Here is a 21,628-nt window from a genome sequence, read left to right as displayed (position 1 = left end):
ATCACCAGGCACATGAAAACCTTTCACTGAGGCAGGGAATTAACCTTTGCACAAGTGTAAAGGTTACAACACTGTCTGCACAGACGAAAAAAAGTATTGCTTAAGCTCACTCCTTAAGAAGTGGAATTTCAAAACATGGCCAAATTGCCTTAAAATCACTAACATCAGAAAAACAGGAGAGAGAGCATGAAAGTCTGTACTGCACAGTAATGAGAGAGAGGGGTTGCAAAGGTCTCTGCGGGGGCCCAACACTGTAAGAGCCCCCGGTGCTACAGCCCACGCCAACGCGGCTGCATCAGCAGAGATCTTCCTGGAAGCCCGGCAGCAAATGCTGAAGGAAGACACCTCCAGCCAGCACGAGTGCATCACCTCCTCCAGCATTCATACCATGTGGGGCAGAGGCAGGGCAGAAGAACATAATACACCAATCTCCAAATGACAGCTTAGCTCTTAAGAAAAAGTAGGGGCCATCTAAAGAAAGAAAGAGAATCTGGAAAAGTACATGCAAAGAGAAGGATTTGTCATTCCTCTCCTCCAACACAAGCAACCAGAGACAATGAGGGGCACAAGGTAGAGTTTCTCCATGCTCCTTACCAAGTTTCCTTACTCTTCTTTAAATGACTGTTAGTACAACTGTCAGTCGCTTGAAATCATCCTAGACTGCTTCTTCTACTGCAGAGACCACAAATACCAATCTATGCATCCTACTGCAGCTTTCTGCAGAACACATAGCTTTATTACATGTCCATGTAATCATAAATGTAATTAAAACTCAATACCACAATAAACTTATTTAACACAAAAAGATCTGACAAATAAAATTATACAAGTCACAGTTAAGTCTTACACTGCCATCCTGCACAGAATACAATTCTGGCATCTCCTTAGGGATATAAACATTTTTCCACCTTTCATTTTACAACTATGAATCTGAAGTCTTCGCAGAAATTCATGCATACCGCTCCCATAAAAAGTAAAAACGTCATTTTGCAAAGGGATAAACTTCTGATGAAGGCAGTCACACTGAAAATTGGCCGTTAATCTCCTCTGAATAAATATAACCACCAGAAAGATGGAAGTATGAGCAGAATATATATTTTTTGCACTTGAAAATGCTGAGGTGCACAACAAGAAGCTTTTACTTTAGCATTTACAGCTGAAGTTATCCTTCAGAAGCCCATTTTACTCTCATGAGATATTTCTCTCCGGTCATTCACTTTTCAAAGCCCTTTGCAACTTTAAAATTGCAGTAAAGCTGACTTTTATAGCTTATTTCAGTAGATCTCTCTCCCTTGTGTGAGCTGTCACATTCCTTGGAGACATTTGGTGGTTTTTCAACTTCCTAAACATTTTATTAATTAATAAAAAAAAAATTCTTTTTGCAATGTGTAGACTGTTGACTTCATAATGCAACATCCTTGTGATAAACAATTCCTCTAATAGATCCCCTGATTAATGAAGACCTTGCTCTCTCACACTAGCTTACCTAGTTGACCTGTGCTCAAGTTATACTTTGCTGAATAGCTGATAACTGAACACAGTTTCTGCTAAAAGACAGTTTTAAACACACTTACTGCCTTAAAAGATCCAGTGGATTGACTATGCCTCCTGTGCTTGACATCACAAACATGACATTTTGAAACATCAAACATTTGGCAATGTTCACTTAAGAAAAACTAATTTATCAATCTGATGTCTCTTTTGCTTATGACACTCCACTCATCAGTTCAGGGCTGCTAGCTCTCAGAATTATATCTTGCAGTATTAGGCATTTTTCTTAAGCCTGGCTCGTGCAGTCATAAAAATCCCTAGGAACTCTAGCTTTTTAAATATCCCTCTAATCCTTGCAGAGATGACTGCAAATAAGAACCCTAAAGGCTCAAAAACTAGAAGGGAATTAAAGAGAAACCAATTTCAATTTTCTTCTAGGACCTGACAAGATTTTTGAATGTTCAGAGCTGACAATATTTCTGGCAGCTAGGCAGGAGCATTGATGTTCTCTCAACCATGCACTTGATCAAGTCCTGTACTGCTGCTATGCTTTATCACTGTAAGAAACACAAGACTTAAAAAAAAGACCTTCAAGTTCAGTCCTTGTGTACCTCAGCTAGGACAAAGCTCCGACAATCAGACCTGTATTTGGCCATACAAGGTTTTCCAGGGTGATCCCCAGCCACTTGTTCTGGGCCAATGCTGGCTGTTGGTTTAAAGTTTCTCTTTCCCTGGTGTGTGCAGTCCATAAATGCATCAGAAGGCAGGTGTTTCCTCTTCCCCCATGTTCCCACAACCTCCCCCTTCCCTTAGCCTTTATTTTCCAAGACTAAGGAAGTCTCCCCATAAAAAACCAGGATCTCCTTTTCCCTGACCAGAACACTTCTCTGCACCCATCTCAGTCTGAACTCATAACGAGCAGTAAGCAAACCAGTTCCCTGAACTCCAGATGGGGACTCAATCAGTTTTGCAATTGCAACGTTAATGCTTCCTTATCCCTAAAAAGCAGGAAGGTTAGGCATCACTAGTTCATTTAACAGAATACTTATAAACAATATACAAATCAATTTTTTTATTTGTTTAATCTGTTTCATTAGGTATAGCATTAAATAATTGGCAAGTATCAGTGAGAGTTCTCAGCTATTGTAATTCATTCAGCTTATGATAAATGGCCAATTCAATCAGTAACCCAAACCGTCAATTAAATGCCACTTTATTGTTTTTAAATATCTATCAGTCCTTAGGTAAGACATGAACAAAGAAAGCCCAGTTCAACTGTCAGCAGAAACAGACTGTCATCTGCCACAGGAAACCACGTGTGAAAGCAACTAGAGTTCAGAGATCCCACAAGATATCCTTGCAAAGGAATGGATATTAAGGGCTTAGTTTCCAGAAGACATTTCCAAATATATACAGCTGCAAATTTTCCAATTACATTTTCTACTTCCCCTTGGAAAATCCTGTTTTGTAGCCAAGGTTTCCTCTAGAAAATAATCAATTTAGTCAAAATGTTATTTTCAGAGATTGCAGTCATTAAATAGCATCATGAGCACCTGTTTCAGCACTGTCAAACAAACATTGCAAACGGAAAAATTGAAAACTTAAGAACTCTGTAATTTTACAGAAGCAACTTTCAAAGGGTTTTTTGTTTGTTTGTGTTTAACATTTAAAGACTTTCCCCAAATTTAGAGCAGGAATCAAAATTGACACTGAGAAGTTAAGTCAGGTAGCAGCTTTGGTTTCCAAACACTTTTAAACAACAAGGTCTTTAATTCAGAGACCCTTCATGAACTAGGCTGATACTGCGAAAGCCTCCTCAATCCTGCTCATGTTTTGAACTGAGGCATGGCTCGGGTGGCAGTTGTAGCTGAGCTATAGATGATCAATAAGTATTTTTCAGGAAATGGGGCTGTATCCTAATGCCCACTCTCCCCCTTTGATATATGAAAAATCTCTTCTAAAAATAAGCAAAAAACCCAAAACAAAACAAAACATAGGCAATAGGGAGAAAGAAGCATCTTAAGGGCTAACTCAGAAGCTATAGCAGAACCTTCAGCCACAATACAACAATATCCTGGTATTGATCAACCTGGAGCTCTTGACCTCTACAGACATTCAAGGTTCACATTGGATCATGACAAATTCTCAGGAGAAAGTCATGGGACAGTCACCATTTTCATTTTATTGAGTTTCTCATTGCATACTTGTGGCCCAGCCTTACATTCCTCACACTGCAAAAATTCCCAAAGGTAACTGGAGCATACAAAGAAGGGGAGCAATCTCATGTCCACCTCTGGGTTTGCCCAGCTTCATAAACTCCAATGACCAAAAAATTCACACAGCTAATCACCTATAGATTAACCACATTCAAAATGTCAAAAGCTGTAAGACACGTTTAGTCTGTCAACACAAGAAACAAAATTTAACAGGTTACTCTATCCTATCTCCTATCCTGTCCTAACTTTGGGCAGATCAAAGTTCTTGCACAACTCCTTGAGCAAGCGTGACACATGACACCATTATATTCCATTGCTACTGCTGGGCCAAGCATATACACACACACACAAAACATATATGGGCACCTCGTCAGATTCTCTTGCTTTACCCTTTCCATGAAGTTGTAGTACAACAGAGACATCCTGTTACCCAAATGCACAAACCAATACTCAAATAGTTTTAACTCTCAAGATAGCACCTGCAGTATAGTTACCATTTATTGGAAGTCTGTTTTATCCAGCTTCTCAGTGAGAAAATTCTTGCATTTCAATAACTAAGCAGTATCTATTACATTTATAAGAAAACAATTAAAATAAGAGACTTCACAGGCTCCAAAACCAAGTAGAGGTGGGTCACAAGTTTTTTGTCATGATTTTCTAAAGGCATTTCAGACTGCTCTAACATAACTGCATTCAAGGTCTCCTTTCAACATGCACTGAACAATGTCCTCCCATTTCTGCAAAGGTGTTCACCAATAACTTCTGTACCAGGTAAAGTTTTCCTAACTGCATTTTAAATTATACTATAAATCCAAAGGACAAGATCCATACCTACTTACACTTGCTATAGTATTAGGTGTGTCTACATCAAAAGGACAAAACACGACTTAGGTACTAATGACTCCATTTTTGCTCTCAAAACAAATCTGTAGGTACAGTACACAGGCTGATCTAATGCCTGCTCCTGCCATGAGGGCATATCTTATCTAGATTATCTGAATAAATTCTGAATAACAATAGAGGAATGGTTTAATCATGCACATTTTCTAGATACAAAGACAGATAAAACAGTATCATTTTAAAGGACCTTAACTCTTTTTCCTGTGTCTGACTACTTGGACTGTAAACAATAATTTAGGATCACTTCATCTGTTCTCTTGCTGACCTTCCCAAACCAAATAGACAGATGGACCAGGGAACCACAAAGTTAAATTACTTTCCTTCTGCAGTCATTCATCTGATTCCTTTAATGAACATGCATATTTCAGGGTAAGCACAAATTTTGGGGGGAAAATTTAAGAGAGAACCTAAAACTTGGCAAAGTTCTTATTGCCACAACAACCAAAAAAAAATAGTGTAGCCCCAACACTGAGGTCATCAATAAATACAGCCTGCCTAAATTTTTCATTTCACATCCCAAACAATGTTACATTGTACTCCTAAACAGCTGCCACTTCTCACTCTCAGGATATCATAAATTCATTGTTACGTGATGCAATTCCCATTTTTTAAAATACATATAGACTCTCCGAAATAAAGCACAGTACACAAATTCACATAATTTATTATCAGTGATAAGCATTTACTTGCCATTCTTAGGCATTAACATCAGTAAGCATTCTGGAAACAAGTTCATATGGAATACCAGTTACTCAGTTTGCCTTTTTTTTGTTTTAAATACTTAACTAGACTTCATACTCTGTTGATAAAAGACATGAACAAGGAAGAACTTCAGCTAATTTTCTTAAACCAAATCACACTAACAATTTACCCTAGCATACTGCAGAACACTGAAATAAAGACACTGCAATTTCTCCAATGTGCATAAAAATCATAGTGAACTCATTTACTGAAAGTAGAATAGAAATCTAATCAAAGAAAGCTGTATGGAATAGCTATATTCTATATAGGAATAATGAATTATATTTCAAATTAATTCTTGTGCAAGAAGTAGTTGGGAACAAATAAATCTGTGTCCTAAAACTCTGTCGGAGAGTGAACTCATTTGGGAACTACAGCTGTTGCCCTTTAGAGATTTGGATTAAAATCCATCATTATCTTTCAGTTAATACTCTTTCATCGACCAATCAGCAGTCATATGGTGTTTACCAACCCTGGTCACTTAACCCACTTGAATGGCCTTTGTGCTATAATTTGTACTTCAATACAATCAGATTACTTCTAATCTAAATGATTTGTGTCCCCTGTGGGACCGATAAACACTAATCCCAAGGTTCCTAAAACATAGCAAGCCTAAACAGTGCCAGTACGGCATCCACTGTTTGCCATTTTAACAGATTATTTCATTCAAGTTGGGAAATATTTGATCATACTGACCCTGCCTTTTAGATACTCATTCCAAATTTCTTATATAGACAAAGAAGAAAGATTTGTCAGCAAACACCACCACTCAGATATACAAAATCAGCAGCAAATAATCAATATACTAATACTTAGATACTACTTTTTGGTCAAATTATTTCACAGGAAAAAATATTTGTTCTTTAAAAGTAGACTAAACAAGGAGGAACATTTTAAAACTCCTTGTTCAGCAAGGAGTTACACATGGTAATGGCCCACGGTCCCCAGTTCTCAATTTAAAAAGTCCACCTCTTCAGAACGGTTTTTAAAGGATTCAGCAGTTAAAAGTGTCCTCAATCATTCCTGTTCTTCAGTTAATCTTGGGTGACACTTGGAAGAAATTGCACTATAGTGCGAGTCTAACATCTAATTACATTTAACAATAATACGCTTAGGCTCTGATCTCACAAATGCTTCTGCACAGGTGGATTAGTGAGCATGCGACAATCTCCCTAGAAAAGGAGGGACCCACAGATGCAAATATATTTGCATGATTGGAGCCAGGTACGTCAATGTATCTGTACCTTGAAAAATTCTGGCGTTGGGAACAAGAACAATTGAATAGTTCAGTAATAACCTCATGGTGACAGCAAGTATGCAAACACCTTCGTACATAAAGATTTATCAGTGTTACCCTATTATATTCACATATTCACCAACATATATATTTCTTACCTAGAAAAATTTATAACTACAATTCCAACTCCCTACAAAACATATCACCTTGTAAAATATAACTGATCATATCCCAAGTTAAGCCAGGATGAGCCTACTCAGAATTGGATAAAACATTCCCAAAGAAAAATTTAAGATGCTGGATGATCTTAATAGCATCTGTAGCTATTCACTTACACAAATCTAAACATGTTTACTTACAATACCTCAGCACAGGTGCTTATATTTCATATTAACTAAACTCCTTCCTAGTTGATGACCTAAACTAGAAAGAGAAAGTCCATTTTCTTATGGTATCCTCATTCACATGCAGAGCCACTCTCAGTAGGTGACCTCAGTCTACCTCATAGCGATGAGCGAGCTAACACACACACAGAGAATCAAGAACCACCACCATAGCCAAAATTCTGTTTTACAGCTGAGACACAAGCCTGACACATAAACCTTTAAAAAGCCTCCATCCAGATTTGAGAGGAGTGAGGCAGATCATCCTATACAGCAGCACATAGGGCATGAGGGGGATTGCACTATGAAATTTGCCATTCTGGCAGCGAGTACTTCCAGGATTATTCAGTGAATGGCACATATACTCCTTACCCTACTCTGGAAATGGCTCTTTTGATGTTCCTTGTACTTTGAGCAAGATCCCTATTACATATTACAAAACAGCCTCCTTGAAAGGTCTAGCAGAAATTACAGCCTGTTTGAGATTTCCCAGAAGTTGCAACAATCTCAGAAGTGCTGGGAAAGCTTCTATAGTTCACTTCCGGAATTACAAACTAACACATCACCAAATACACAGTTTAAGAGGACTGATCTACCTTTCCAAGAGCAGTACCCTTTGCTTTTCACTAATTTCTCAAGCTCTGCCACAACCTCAGAAGGTTGCATAGTTCCTTGAACACTGTATTTCTGTTATCTTAACTGCAATCATGAAGTAAGTACAACCTGCAATTCTAAAATGGCAAGTCACAGTTTCTCTTCTACTGACATGGAAAAGAACAATGAGAGTCCAATGCCCAGAAGCCAAAGACACAAATACAACAATGACCCGCACAGCCCACTTGCACAATTAGACCCACTGCCACTGCTTGGATGACACCTGGAAGAGGGGGAGTGCTGTTATGTTTTTCCCAGATACCTAAAAATTCCTGGACCAACTGTCCCAAAGACTGCTGGTTCCAGAAGAGATTGTAAGGTCCACAAACACTGAACAAATATTAATGAATATGAGAAAGTGATCAGAAATTTGAAGGAAGAACTTGTAAATCCTACAAATCCTTAAATACTTAATTAATGAATAAACACCTGGCAATACCAAAACATTACCCTCTGTGAACCCCAAAATATATGTCAGAAACTGTATCTCCCATCATGGGAGTAGGTAACAGTCTTCACTTACAAACACAGTAGTTCATGTATACAGTATCATATAAACTGCAAAGGTACCACACAGTTCTTTGAAGATTAATAGCAGTAAGTCCAAACTTCACAAGAGGGGAAAAAAAGAAAAAAAAAAAAAAAGGATGGACCTACAGGTCTCTCAGGACAGACCACAACTCTCAGATGCGAGCCAGCAAAGGCTCTAGCCTTTGTGGCTCCATAGAGATAGGACTACAGACTAAATAAGGAATGGACACTTCCTGGAATATGTAGGAAATGCCTATAGATCACAACAGATTCAGAATTAAATATGTGTGGGTTTGTGTCCCACACAGACGCTAGAAACAGGTATACCTGTAATGTTACAGCACTCTTGGCAGAACGTGGGAATTCTTAACTTAAACTATGCAGCTGCACAGCAAAATAAAAAGGACCTCTCATTCCACTCCTGTATTTCAGATGGCTCCCCCCAGCGATTACTGAAAGCAGCTGCCCCAAATAGAAACCAAATGATTTCTGGAGATCAAAACAAGGCTGAAGTCAGTTCATTTCTGTGATATCCCTGATTTTTTTCCCCTCCCCACTCCAGAAGACACACTTAGACCACTTAAACTATTAAGAATCCAGAATTAACTAATTTGAGTTTACAGTATTGTAGTTAAGAATATCAGAACCACCATATCAAAGATGTTGTAAAGACAAATATTCTGAAACTAACAGAAACATAACTAGAGAAACTTCAGGTGTAAGAGTAATACAGCAAATAATTACCTCTTTCTTCAAAAAAGTTACTTAAGTAGTCAAAGTAGCCATTTGAAAAAATCCTGCCCAAAACTCCTTAGCTAACAAAAACAATTGGCTTTCTAAGGATTTTACACCCTGTTACTGGAGTTAAATCACACTGGAATACTATTTCTCTAGTATCAAGAAAAAGTTAGAGCTAGATTCCGAATATGTGAAACAGCTGCATTAAACTAAATTTGAGCAAGAAAGAGTACATCTGCATTTCTACTCTTACCTGCTATTTTTATGCTTTATGGAAGAGCCACATTCCCTCCTCGCTCCAATGATTTGTGTATGTGACAAGGAAGCAAACAACCATAAGTCACAGCAACACAGACTTTTACATCTTTGCCATAATAAATGAGAAGATGCTTACGGCTACTTTCTTCTCCTCCAGCACACCAGTCACCTAGCTAGGGGTAACCATTAAACAACTAGAGGTGTGAACCCATTCTAGCTTTCCACTTCATTAAGTCATGTATCATTTTTACATAGGAGTCATGGAGCTATAAATCATGTGAGACAGAATGAGAGCTAATTAAAGGGTCAGCTAGGCATATAACTTTGCATTGTTGCATATCAGAGCTCTAAAATTGGCCGTATTTTGTATAAAATATTGTCAAATATTAAAAGACATTTCAAGCAGATAGGTATTTTCTTCTAAGAGGTGGGCATTACTATCTGAAAGACATCAATATTTAATTTCCTAGCATAGAAGCCCCATGAAACCCTGAGTCAGCCTTTTTTTCTTTTTTAATAACAGACTTAACTCTGCCTTGCACACATGTGTTGCAGTGCAGTCTTGTATACAGTCTTTGAACTTAGTCAATTTTTTTTTCCCCAATTAGAGCAAACTCCTATGCTTCTGAAGACACAAATTCACAACCCAAGAAACCTCTACATGCACTAAGGCAAAGCATTAATCAAATGCACCTAAATGTAGCAGTTAAACTTTAGTGTGAGCATTTCAGGCTATTTACAGGATTCCTTTGCCAATAAGGTATGACTCACTTGAGAAAAACAATCTATTTCCTGATACCAGATTTCTCAGTCGATGCAATTATGTGGTAAAAGATCTTCCTTGAAGGGTTAGAGGTAAATCTGATGCAGACATGTTAACTGAAATATGTATCTCTCTCTCACAACCCAAGAGGGCTTTTAAGTATGCATAATATTACTGTGACACCTAGAGCACCCGTTAGTAGGTGAGAAACCCATTATACCAAGGCCATACAAAAATACAGTATGAGGATGATCCTCTAACTCCAAGAGCTTTTTCTCTAAAGGATTTTTATAGAGATATGGATATATATTTTATTTTTATTCCTTCTTCACCTTCTTTTTAGTGACCTAATAATTGTAGCTACTAAAGCAATTCATCAAATGCAAGAGAATTAATCTCAGAGTAATTATTAACTATATACATTTTAAAAGATACATATTCATCAGTCTCAATAATGTGTAACTGCAAGAAATAGTCAAGTGCTTATATGGTAGTCTTACACTCCATTTTTGTAACTTTGGTTTCCCACCAAATACCTTAAAACAAGGAATAACAAATGTTTTTCCACTCTGAATGTATACACAGGTTTGACAACTAAGCTTTAAAAATAAAGAGCATTATTCTTTTATTCTACTGAAGGCAAAAAAAGAAGTATGTGAAATTTTTCAAAAATACTTTTATTTCAGGCTTGACTGACTGGAAAAGGGGCTCAAAACCATTTTTATTAAAAATGGGGCAGCATCCATGTGAAGATTCACATTTTACTTGGGTATCCCAAGTATCCCAGAGAGTCGCTGGCCACTCTTGCAATTTGTAGAGCCAGGCTGCAATCAGGAAGGGGGGACGTGGATCAGATACACAACTAGGTCAAATACTAAGTTCACCAAGCCAATGCGGGGATCAAGAAATTAGAAAAGCCAAGAAATACAACTACTGAAGGAAAGGCCAAAGACCAAGGCATTAAGCTGCCTGAGGGGACAACAAAGATGCAGGTGTGGAAGATGATCAGGAGTGGCAGAGACAAGATGCAGGGGCCAGGCAGGGCTGCCTGCAGTCAGCCCACAAAGCCACAGCTCACTCTCTTGCAGCCTTCAAACCTGAAGGATCCCAAGCAATCTTGAGGAAGTTTTTAATCTTCACGCTATCCTACTAACTCTAAGAAGCGTTTGGCAGTACTCTGATAAATGAATTAAGTTCTGCCTATGGCTTTTTGGAAAAACATAAAATACAAATCCTAGTAACAAGCATTCTAGAGAGATTCTGACAATGCTTAAAAAAACCACTAATGCCCATCTTTGAAAACTAGCCCATTCAGAAATGTAAGCTGAAATGATCCTTTTAAACAACATAAAATACTTGTGTGGCCCAAAGCCAGCTACTTCAACCTTATAAGTAATTTTAAAATATATCTCTTTTTTGCAACAAGTCATTGACATGAAAGGAGTTTGAGGGTTCTCATAAGATGGAAGAAGCAGCATGACAGTAGCAACATAACTATAAATGACAGGAACAGATTCAAAAATATATATATAGTCAAAAATACATAATCAGAAACATTCAAAACTTTGATGCAGTGTCACACAAAATGCGATCGCCAGCTCTGTAAAAACAAGAGCCACTCCATACAAAACATCATGTTAATATTACAAACACATTTATACGGTAGTAGTGTACAAAAGCAAATCTGCCAAGACACCCACACTCAGCATGAAACGTGCTGTTGACTCCTAACTCCCCATGACAGTTCCCATAGTTATCATAACCACATGGTAGAATAACCTTCTGATCAACTGCGTACAGCACATGAGGCAGGAAGCGGCCACGGTGCTGCATGTAGAGATTACAAACCCCACACGCTCCTGTTGGCCACAGACTCCTTGCAGCCCTTCTGTGTCATGTCATCTGGGGTTTAATGCCAGCATGTGCTTTTTTTTTTTAAACATTTGCCAAATCAGGTTAGTATAAATCTTCTCCTCTGAACAAGAAGGAAGTTTTCCTATCCTTGCTCAAGATCTAGATGTCCACTTTACAGATGGAGAAGAAAATTCAAATCCTTTCTTACAAAACTATGGTACAGAAACTTGATCAATATTCTAATTTACAGTTAAGAAAGCAAGGTGAAAAGTTTCTGAGAGCTACAAATAACATGTAAGAGAGGTCCCTGGGGTTCCTTCAAGGGCAGAAGTTTTTCCAGCTCTTTTAAACTGCAACAACAAACCGCTACCAAGTTATATGCAGAAATATTGGCTAATGTAAATTCACTGAAAGTTAAAAACAATCATTACAGCATTCCTGTTTTGTCTACCTCTCACTTTCTCCTCCCCATCCTATTTGAGTTGCATGATAAATTGTAATTATGAAGAGGACAATTGAGACTCATCAAAGTTACAGAGTTAACATATGGCATTGCAACATAGTTGACAATATAACCAAATTATGAAGTTGACAATATAATCAAATTTTGACATTAGTTCTGTCAACATTTGTTATTACTGATCATCAGTGCAACTTTCTTTGATGCTTGCTGAAGTTTGTAAAGCTCCATTGTCTGGTTTCTTAAGCTATTTTTGTAGCATTCTTGAGTTGGTGAGACTAACCCACATGCCGAGGAAAGACAGCAGAATTTGACTTGAAATGTTTTCTCAAACATGTTTGAAAGAGGAAGAAAATGCCAGTGTAGGCGGCTCTTGTCTAGCCTTTCAGGAATACTACTTGCTACAGAGCATGTCACTTGCCTGCAGTACAGAAGGGGTCCCAAGTACAGTAGATTTAGTCTTACTCAAACCTAGATCAGTAAAGCTACAGCAGTCTCAGATACTCCTAAGAGAAGAGTGATTTCCATCTTCAAAATTTATTTTATACATTTGCAGACAACATAGATTAATTTTGAGCAGTTTAATACTATATAGAATAAGGCAATAGCACCAAACATCTCTACCCATGCGTTAGAGTACTTCATATTTTTCATATTACCTATGGGACTAGGAGTGTCATAATGCCATTTTGGCTGCCCAAAACTGTCTAATAAGGTTCTGCTGCTTCTGATGTCACCTGTCTAAAAGAATGTGCTGAAGTTCTCCAGACTGGGATCTGACAATATCTGAGCAAATACCAGTGAAACTCAGACAAAGCACGTCAAGCCTCTAATGCTGCTCCACATAGTAGTACAAAGTTCATTTCTTCAATCATTCAAGCTCCAGAAGCCAGGGTCTGGATCTAAACATTTGAAGAGCACTGATGAACAGTTCAAGATTTACCATGACTCCTTAGCACAGAATTTACGGATCGTAGAGCTTGCTTTTTTTAAGGAAAAAAGCAAGCTAATAGGCTCTTTAAATTGCAAGATCGTGTTTTCCCTCTCCTCACAGACTGGAGATGAATCAAGACAATGAACATAAGTCATAAGAACAGCTACCTCTTGAAAAAAACTACCTCATTTGCTGGAGAAGTTGGAAGAAAAGCAGGAGACCGCAAGAGAAAAGGATTCTCTCAAGGTTAAGGCACTTGAATGCTGAAGCGCAGAATCTATCTGTAGCCTGGGCTCTACCACAGAGCTGCTCATAATGCTAGGCAAGTTGCTTAAATCAATCCTTCCACAATCACTAATTGCACATGCCTTTTCTGGGAGCCTAACTTGATAACTGTGAGCTCTAGTTCATAGAAGTCCTGAATGTTCATGCTGCCATTCAAGGCAACAGAAGCTCTGCTGTGAACACGCACTACATCATTCCCAGTATTGACGTACCAGTCCCCACGACTCAAACTGAGCATCTAACATCGCTGAAGACCTCTCTCTGTGCTGAAGCTCCCCCCATGTCGGGAGAAGGCCACTCATTTATGTCATGGAAGTGTTGCAAAGATTGATTTTTTTTTTTTTTTTTTTTTTACTGTTCGTGAAGCACACAGCTACTATAGGCTGAGCACCAGTGAAAAGCCCACGTTCTCAGAATAATGTTTGAGTGACAAGCCATGCACCAAGAAATCCAGGAAGAGTCGTTTGTCAGCAAGCAAGCATTACCTATCCTGTGCACAAAGCCTGATGAGAGTCCCACAGAAAAAAACAAAAATGACTTGTGATTATACACACCAACAGGCTCAGTTAAGGTTGTATAGATAACACTTTCTGGCATTTCCTAATTTTCAAATAGTTAACTTTGCAACTTTTAAGTTGTCTTAATGCTGTTTGATGTCTATAATATGGGTATTCTTGTTTCTCTGATTAACAAGGGACCAAACATGGTATTGACTATGCACAGGCCCCATGATCTACCAAATATGCAGCTGTCTGGCATAGACTGTGCCTGCATTGCAGATAACCGACTGCAGAAACAGACAAAGGCAGAATCTTTTTGCATAAAGCTTTGACGCTGATTTATAAGGGCTTTTCTTAATTAGTAGCATGTATTAAATAATCTCATTTTAAAAGAAAGATGAAGTGCATCTAGGCACTTACATGCATTTGCAATTCCAAGTCAAAGATCCACCATCCAATTATTAGCAGGTGGCCAAATGAAGAAAGATTATGCAATTTTTTTTTTTTTTTGGTCATATGCAGTCATGCAAAGATAGAGACTAGGTACTCCTCTGCTAGCTTGTATTAGCATTTCTATTATAAAATCCCATTAGGAGGTTCCTATACCTTCTTTGGAAGTCTTGCTGCACAAGGCAGAGTAAGAACTTTGAGAGTGTTTACTTAATATCTTACCCAAACTCATCTTCTCTGGGATATGTCTTGATAATGAGTCTCTATGCTCAAATTTTTTTTTCCCTGGCTTAGGAAAACAAGCTCATTTTTAAAGCTCAAAATTATGATAGATACAAATAAACACCGTAAAGTGTAAACCAAGTTACATAAAAACCACATTATACTTTTTTCCTGTCTTCCTATTTTGAAGCATACTGTACTAATGCTGTCTGTCACATCACTGATCCTTAAACTAATTAATCTTTGAAATTGTATCAAATTGTAATAGGACTAAAGAGACCTGATAGTCTACTGTATTTAAATGGGATGTACTGAGAAGTGTCAAATTAAAACTCAACAGCATGAGCTGTTAAACAAAATCTCCTACCATATGTTTAACTTTCTGGTACCTACGTAAGTATATACAGAGAGAACAACATGGCCTACAGCCATAACCACTTATGCTATAAACTCATTAGATCTTACAAGTTTAGTAATGCTGAGTAGTGTTAAAGATTCAGTAGGTGGCATCCTCTGCTGGGAATCAGCACTACACCAGCCACCATTAAGTAAATCGATTATGAACCACTAGGCATGAGAAGACACTGGTTGTAGAATGGCAGTATTTTGGCTGCCATGATGCACCAAAAGCCTCACAAACCATAAAAATACCACAGCACATAAAAAACAAAAGAAAAAGTATGTTTTAATGTCACAATATAATTCAAGCTTCACCTCAGTTAATTTTACTTTGGTCTCCTGACCTTAACCCTACCATTTCAGTCAAGTACAGAATTGTTCTTCAGTGCCTGTGGTAAGCAGTTACATAGTCTGCCTTTATACACAAGACTTACCTTAGTCTTATAAAGATCACCTTCCCTGCCACACAGATGCAAGTAATGGGGTGAACATCATCATATTATCATGGAGTGGACTGGCTTTGAACTTTGTGGTTTGTTTGCAAGAGGAGACTTTGTGAGACATCTCTCAGTATGATTCAGTGAGCTGTAGGAGACAAGATTACCCTACTTCCCATGCAGAATGAATGACTTAGTTGCAGGTGTGCCCCAAGCCCTCCGTACTTTCAGCACTGGCATGTCTGCACCGAACAGTTTGCCAATAGAAAGCCAAGAGTAATGAAACGCTGTCCAGTATATGCCAGAATCATAGCATTTTACCAGTATCACAATCCATCATCCTGTCACACAGCAAAATCACCAGGAAAAGGTCTAGAAAATTGTGAACCAAGATGCATAATTATGCAGATCCTGCATTCTGCCACAGAAGAAAGTGCATTTCACCTATTTGTAAACTGAAACCTATTTATGCAGTCTGTGCGTTCAAGGCAGACTCACGACATTTTAAAACCTATGAAACACTTAAACAGAGAAGACTATGTAATTGAAAAGAATTTAGGTATATAAAGTGAGGTGAAAAGGACTTTAGGTATCTAAAGCTTCTACTTGTACTCATGTTTAGCTAAACCCCCCCTTAAATTCCTTATTATAAATGTTTAACACCAAAAAAAGTTGTTGTCAATAAACAAAGTGCTATCGGATAATTTCACTGAGGAAGGAAGTATTAGCAATGTTTTCATAACAGCCTAACTTGCTCATATCCAAATAATCATCAATAATGTAAACAGCACAGTTCTAACGTGCCTAGATGTGTATTAGCACCACCTGTCATTACAAGATCCATCTGGCAGTTCAACAGCAGCAAATTGGTAAGGTACCAATATTGATAAGCGAAGGACTGGAACTGCACTGATATAGTTAGATTGGTTTACAAGGCTTCTATTTTTACAAGCCTTGGCAGCTCAGGTTCTCTAATGAATTTTTAACATGTCAATTAATATGTTTATAGAAAGCAATGTCAGCTTTAGCTAATACATAAGAAAAATCACAGTTGCATGCAAAATGTGCAACATACGTGTTAAGATTCTATGCTTTACATTTGAGAAATTCAAGAGTTATTGCAGATGATCTGATGAGAACACTCATCTAGAAAGGAAACACAATAAAATTGCAAAAGTTAATGGGCATGATTCATCACTCTTGGAAATACTAGCTCAACTTCATGAAATGTGATGTATTGCAGGGCATAAGAAAAAAAGGCTTTCTTTTTGGCAAACAGAGCAAGAGCCTGACCTCCTGTCGTTAAAAGCCACATTATACCAAAACAAATTACCAAGTATTTCGTTATTTTTACCAACATACTATTGATGCCATAAATTAAGCAATGCTTACTTAATAATATATGCTTCCACTGAATGTAATGGTATTAGAATACTGGCTACTGTTTTGCAGCACTTTCTCCAACGACATAGAATGACGTCAAATGACTGCACTGTGCAGATATGATTTTTGTTGTAATTCCCCAGTTTGCTCTGTGCATTATGTGAAATCAGAAAACAGATTAATTTTATGAAAAAGATTTTTAAAAATCCTTAGGACACAAATTTTCAAAATGTTTTAGAAGTTTTGTTTTAAAAACATTGCCATTTGTTAAATAATGAAAACCATAAACTTCCTATAGTAAGATTATGCATACTCTATGAAGCTGCAGTAAAAAGAGAAATTTTACCTTTGAAAAGAACCTGCATATTTTGCACTTGTGGGCAAAATAATAATAAAAATTAGCCCTTCAACCAACATTTGAACTGCATCTGTGAAGTTAGGCAAGCAGAGCATCTGGTGAATATCCACCAACCTACGCAGCTAGAGGGATATTACGGTCACACAGGAGAGTGAAGTTCCTGTAATTCCTTCAACTCTCTGTGTATTCATCAGCTTGAGGATAAAAGATGCAAGTGCAGTCTATGGATTTGGATAAACTTCCCCTTTGTTAACTGGGATATTATGGCATTTAACATCTGCCTCTACCTTCCCTGCATCAGAGGTAATACAGGATCACATCAGATAAGATATTCACGCTTGTATCTTGATGGGTGACATATATTAAAGTACTACAATTTACTGAATGAAATACAAAAGTTACAGGACTAAAATATTGATCTGCTACAAGTTGACATTCAAGGAATTTCAATGGTTTTAAAGCACATAACAAATTGATAGCAGAATTTCAGAAAGCAAGCTATGCAGACTGCAAAGTCATCTTTTCTTCCCATTAACTACAGATGACCTAAGCTTTGCAGTGTATTTTAGTACACTAGAGAGAACCTTGCACTCCAGTTCCGTACTCTGTTACATCCCAGCACAGCCTGACGAATGTTTCAGGATTTGAGACTACCACAGCTGTACCATATGGTCATTTTAAAAATAACGCTAATGCCTTATTTCATAAATTCTCAAACTCTTAGAGCAAATACTCCAAAACCACATTCCCTTGTGATAACCTGAAGAGCAAAGACTGCAACGACGGTTAAGCATCTGTTATGTTTTATGCAGCAATGCTCATTGCTGTTTGAAATCCTAGGACTTGTAGAGCTAATTAACTAACAAGCCTACACTCCCCCCAAAAGATTATCTTCCACAAGGCTTTTTCCTGCTTTTACACCACCTTATCCCTGAGCAACTGTACTCAAGTAGGAAGATACCCTCTCAATTAAAACTTAGCTGAAGAAATCCAAAAGAGGGGAAAAAAGATGCAGACAGCTGAGAACAGCTGGTTAAGAGACACTGATGCTGGTGTGAATACATGCATCCCTGGTGCGAGAGTGCGCAGTGCAGACAGAGCGCAGGGGCAACGGACAGCTCCCACTAGTGCGGAAAGAGGCAAGATGGCACAATCTCTTGATACCAGCTAGTTTTTGTTAATACTTTTAAGCGCAACCAAGCATCCATTATATTATTCATTGGGGAAAAAGCACAGGAACTTGGTAACTCAGTGAAGGTATCATGTAAGAGGATCGTTTCCTTTCTAATTTCTTACTACCTTATGGATTATTTAATTAAACAACAGAAAAAGAAGTTAGTAACGTGATCAATTTCACAACTCCCAGTTTCTCTTCGGCCTTCAGGGTTCACACAATCACATCAATCCCTGCTCACTGGAAAAGGTGTGAGGTACAGAAAACCCATCTGGTGAGACCAAACACCAGAAGAAAGTTTGCGGCCATGGAAGAACACCTTAGCAACCAAAAAGAAGAAGAAAAACCTCGTCCCTCCCTCTAAGCAGTCTACTGATCTGGTGAGTTGGAAGGAATAGCAAGATTACTTATTTGGGAAAGGAGAAGCAGCATAACTCATTCAAACCTGTCTAGTGTCAGCTCTGGACTGTGCAGAGAGACACCTTTTTCTCCTTTTCAGAACTGAAGTAACAGGGCAGGGGGTGGCTGCATCCACTGGCGAGCACAACGCTGCCGTGAGAGGCAGAAGCTTCGAAGAGCACATCCTCCCTGCATTCACCAGCCTGGGTGTCTCACCAGTGTCCTTCCATTACCTCTCATTCTGGACCTCCAGTAGCAATGCTTCATCTACATGTATTGCAATCACACAGACGCATCCCCATCAACTTAAGGTTTTTACACTACCATTTCATATTACATTTCATTCAGATAAGAAAACATATAGGTTCTTGACAGTAATAGAGGACTTGTTTTGCACCTCGTTTTTACACTTTGTGAAAGGCATCACTGAAATAGCAACAAAGAGGATGGGAAATAAAACTATCATCTCCCTCCTCCTATAAGTAGTAGTAAGCTGCAGTTAAATGTTCACTTTGAAGATTTATTTAAACTTTTGAGTGCTCACAGTGCCACACTTCTCTAACTTTTCCATTTACAGACTTTTCCTTTCAAGCTTAACAATAAAGACCTAGTGTCCAAAAGATTTAAAAGCCATGAATAGAGTTCCCTAGTTTAGGAGTCAAAAATCAACAGAAAACAAACATAAGCATTCACACATGCATGAATATTCTGACGATTCCTCTGAAACAAGGAAATTTCGTGCCTGTGCCCACAGAAAACCCAACCTTGCACCTACCTCTCCTTTACATGCTTTGAAACATAGTGTCACCAGGACTTCAAAGTTTAACATTTTAAGCATGCCACTACCGTCCACGGGCTTGCGATGAAGAAGCTTGTGAAGCCAAGTACTTACACTTATCACGGGTAATTAGCTCATCAAGGATGACTCCTTCATGTAGGTTAATTCCTCCTTTACTGAAGAAATTTACCTTTCCCAAAGTCGTCGTGATTTATAAAACAAGAAAACCGAGCTATGCTCACGCAAATATTTTTTTAAAAAGTCACTCGGTATGCAAGGAAAACAGAGCTCCGTCTAAGCCTTGAAGCCCAGGAAAAGAAGCCTCATACCTTTCCGAGGTAAGAAAAATTGTTACGCAAATCTCATGCACTGCTGAAGACCCTGACCTATTTAGAGGCGCGCCTTATCTTTTCTGGAAACAAACGTAGCTGCGAGAGACGCCGATAAGCCCCCTCCGCCCGGGCAGGCGGGAACCCCGGACAAACCCGCACCGCCGCCACCCGCTACCTGCGGCTCCGCTCCCCGCCGCTCGCCCCGCTCCGCGCCGGCAAAGTTTGCCCGGCGGCGCGGAGCGGGCGGGCGGGCTTGACCGGGGGCTCCGGCTCTGGCCGCGCCCCGTGGCCGGGCTGGGCATTCCCGGCGCGCAGAACGCTCGCCCCAACTCCTCCTCGCCCTCCGCCGCGCCGTGACATTGAGCAAGGTCCCCGCCGGCACCTGCCGAGCCTCGGGGCACCGCCCGCCCCTTACCTCAGCTGCCGGCGAGAGGGAAGGAGGGAGGCAGCGCGGCGCCGCCGGGCGCGGCAGCCCCGCTCCGGCCGGACCGAGGCGAGCGCGTCCCAACTCCGCCGGACCCCGGCGGCTCGCCCGCTGCCGCCGTCCCGGCGCATGCGTCCGCCCGGCCCCGGCGGCCCTCGCCGCCGCCGCCCCGCCTCAGCGGGCTCAGGTAGGGCGCGCGCGGGCCGGGGGGTCGCCCGCGGGGGCGGAGCCTGCGCGCTCGCGCTGGGGGCGGGGAGGCCGTTGGTACCTGTGGCCGCGAGGCCGTTGGCACCTATGGCCGCGTCTCTTCCCCGGCGGAGGGGAAGGGCTCGGGCTCTCCCCGCGGCTGCGGTGAGGGGCGACCTGTGACAGCGCCGCGGGCTGAGGGCCGGGCTCACCGCGGGCGGCCCCGGCTCGGTCCCCGCCGCCGGCCGGCAGCTGGGGCACAGCGTCTGGGTGGCTCCGCTGAGGGCTGAACCGCCCGAAGTTGTGAGCGCTGGCCCCCGGGTCGCCCGGTCCGTCGCCGGGCTGCTGCCGCAGCGCCCGCCCTGCCGCTGAGGGGCCAGCCCGGGGCGACGGGGAGGCACGGTCGCCACCCCGGCCTCGCCGGGCAGCGGGGCCCCGGGAGTCTGTCAGCGAGGGGGAACGAAACCGGCTGCTGTTGGAAGTAGCCTCCTCCAGCACAGCGTGTTTATTTCCCTTGGGCAAACGCAGAGGCGGCCGATCGCAGTTACCTCAGTATTCTCCGATTCCTCCGGGACTTCTCGTGCCAGAAGCACCACAGCCGTGTCCCAGAAGCAACAGCTTTCAAACAAAAACCCAGCTGAAACACTGCGCCTCCTGCTTTTCTTGCCCTCCTTCAGTTTCTGGTCGTCAGGTCTTTGTTTCTCTTTGTTTCCTAAATTTAAACAAACCGCTAGTGAGACTCCCAAACCTTTGGCATTGTCAGCCCACCTGTGAGTGGTGCAAAACAATAAGCAGTACTAGTAAGTTCTGTTTTGTAAACTGTACAAAAAGGTATCTTAAATATAATCATTACACTAGAAAACATCAGTTTTTGTAAGTCTACTTAGTAGAAAAATAATATCATAAATGACAGAAACATCAATACAAACTTAAGTATAAATATTTTTATAGTATCAGCTTTTATAATTCAAATATCCCTCCTGTAGAATATGATGCAAACGGGGGAAACCCCGCAGTACTTCATTTGTTGTTCCTGTGCAGAAATGAAAACAAGAACATTTAACATTGGAGAAAACCTTGCTGTATTTCAATTTCAGCTTTTGGAGAAGTGCAGTGCTACTTAACACCATTAAGAATTGCA

At 40.2% G+C, this 21,628-nt stretch overlaps 1 protein-coding gene across 1 annotated transcript in view; it reads right to left on the bottom strand.

Annotated features, from left to right (window-relative positions):
- Positions 1–20,343, bottom strand: part of ZNF385B (zinc finger protein 385B) — a 171,541-nt gene extending 151,198 nt beyond the window's left edge. Inside the window, exon 1 of the mRNA XM_050900160.1 lies at positions 20,293–20,343. The gene's annotated coding sequence lies outside the window, so the exon portion shown is untranslated. The remainder of the gene's footprint in view (positions 1–20,292) is intronic.
- Positions 20,344–21,628: the final 1,285 nt, after the last annotated feature.

The sequence above is a fragment of the Gymnogyps californianus genome, chromosome 7 (assembly GCF_018139145.2).
Source record: "Gymnogyps californianus isolate 813 chromosome 7, ASM1813914v2, whole genome shotgun sequence".
Lineage (NCBI taxonomy): Eukaryota > Metazoa > Chordata > Aves > Accipitriformes > Cathartidae > Gymnogyps > Gymnogyps californianus.
The sequence above is the reverse complement of the archived record's forward strand: the minus strand, read 5'-3'. Positions and strand labels throughout refer to the sequence as shown.